General features: G+C 43.2%; 1 protein-coding gene across 5 annotated transcripts in view; it reads left to right on the top strand.

Moving 5' to 3' along the window:
- Positions 1–2,500, top strand: part of LOC134450592 (dynamin-1-like) — a 117,744-nt gene that overhangs the window by 28,520 nt on the left and 86,724 nt on the right. The window lies entirely within an intron of this gene.

Here is a 2,500-nt window from a genome sequence, read left to right as displayed (position 1 = left end):
CACACAACACTCAACAACACACTTACATGTACAGTACACACAACACGCTCTGTACTCTCTCTCTCTCTAGGTCGTCCTCAGACAGTACACATAACACATAACACTCACACCACACATTGTGTACTCTCAGGTACACACACTTACACCACACACAGTACACACAACACTCCATACTTATATTACATTACATTACATTACATTGCATTTGGCAGACGCTTTATAACCAAAGCGACTTTCAGAAGAGGACATAATCAAGCCAACATCACCAGCAAATACAAAGTGCACAGGAGATATACAGAACAACAAGTGCAGTTGCAAAGAGTTTTCTTTTTTTTTTTTTTTTAAATAAAGGGGAAATAACGAGAACACACACACACAAACACACACTCACAAACTAAACTAAACTAAACATCATGTCAGGATTCTGACCTGGGGCAAGGCCAGTTCAATCATTAGTCTAGTAGATTCTCTCGAAAGAGGAATGTCTTTAGTTGTTTCTTGAAGGCTGCAAGAGAGGTGCTTAGTCTTGCTGCCTCTGGGAGACTGTTCCACCACTTGGGAACCACAACGGAGAACAATCTTGACTGGGAGTACCTAGAGCGACTGGATGGCAGAGCCAGACGGCTTGTGCTGGATGAGCGCAGATCTCTTCCAGTAACATAAGGCGTTAGTAGGTCCTTCAGATAAGTTGGGGCCGTTCCTGTGATGGTTTTTATACTTATAGCTAATTAATTCCGACACAGGTACACACAATACTCACACTACGCCTCTACCTAAAATAACTGTTAGTCACTTAGGATGAAGGAGTCAGCAAAATATAATGTAATGTACCTGTAATGAAAGTTGAGGCTTGAGGAATTTCCAATTCTCAGCAGATACCATGGAACTCATTCTTCAGCACAATAGTTAAAATGCCTGAACTACTACAAGGCTAACAAACACTAGATGCCTGAAGTACTACGACGCCAAGAGACACATAGCGATGCCTTTCATACACTCCTTCCCCTGGCAGTAGTAGTAGTAGTGGCAGTAGTGGCATGAGTGGCAGTAGTGGCATGAGTAGTGTCTATACTGGAGTGTTTACATACCAGGAGTACTATCTCACTCTCCCATTTAGAACTGCTCACTGTAGTCTAGGGATAGACCGATACCACTTTTTTGAAAACCGATACAAGTACGAGTACATTAATGTGTGTACTTGCCGATACCGAGTACCAATACAGATACCTTTTACCACCAAAATACAATGAAAATAAATGCATGGCCTTGTTTTTTTCCACCTGTGATATTTTATTATTGTCCATTCCATGTAGATTTAAATGTTAGTAAATGTATGAGGTGGCACTTTTTTCCAAGCTGCTTTCAAGTCCACAAAATGTGACAAGATTTTGCATTGTTTTGTGTGATAGCAGTATCGTTCCTGGTATCGGCAAGTGCTTGACGAGTACGAGTACGAGTATAATCAGTATCGGGTGCTTCCCTACTGTAGTCACCTCACCCTCCCATTTAGAACTGCACACTGTATCTTCGCCTGACTAGACTGGCTGACAGGGTTGCCAGATAAGGCTGATGATTTCCAGCCCAAAAAATGCCCCAAAACCCACCAGGAAGCACTAAATCCAGCCCATTTTGAACTAAATTCTATTGATTTACATGGCCATAAATTTGCAGAAAAACTTGCCCAAATGTCTTTTTTACACATTTTTAACCTCAGACAGCCATCCTCAGCAGCCCAATTGAGCGGAAAACTGGCCAATCTGGCAACACTGCTGGCTGCTGTGTGCTCGGGTTGCACGTAGTGGTATTCATTCTACATTGCTGCTCAGTGTGACAACTAGTGCCATTCCATTCTGACCAGCAGGGGGAGACCTCTCCTCTTCTAATGTGATAACGCCCCTGTTGACCTCATTCATCTAAACACACTCACATTGAGTGCGTTTTAATATGCGACCTTGCCTCCTCCACTTGCCTCCTCCACTTGCTTCTCGTCATGATGACATGACTGACAACAGCATTATATTTCAATATCTTGCAAAAGCTCAATTGTAAAGTCTTTTTCTCATTTGCAATTGGGATGGTGAATGAAAAACAGTCCCTCAAAAGTTGTTGTGGCTAGGCTGACAGCTGGGAAACTTTATCGTTTTCTCCACGGAGGAGGGGCCAGGAGGCGGGACGAGGAGACAAGCGCAAGTGGAGGAGGCAAGGTTGCATATTGGGATGCACACATTATCTTGCCTTTTCTCCCCTTTCTCCCCCACAGAGTATGCAGAGTTCCTCCATCACAATTGCAAATGAGAAAAAGGCTTTACAATTGAGCTTTTGCAAGATATTGAATATTAATGCTGTTGTCTGTAATGCCATCATGACATATTAATTCCTGGTACGAGGAGACAAGCACAAGTGGAGGAGGCAAGGTCGCATATTGGAACGCACTCACACACTGTCTTGCCTTTTCTCGCCTTTTCTCCCCCACAGAGTGTGCTGAGTTCCTCCACTGCAT

This window comes from Engraulis encrasicolus, chromosome 6, assembly GCF_034702125.1.
Source record: "Engraulis encrasicolus isolate BLACKSEA-1 chromosome 6, IST_EnEncr_1.0, whole genome shotgun sequence".
NCBI classification, from domain to species: Eukaryota; Metazoa; Chordata; class Actinopteri; order Clupeiformes; family Engraulidae; genus Engraulis; species Engraulis encrasicolus.
Note: the sequence above shows the minus strand (reverse complement) of the source record. Positions and strands in the feature narration are given on the sequence as shown.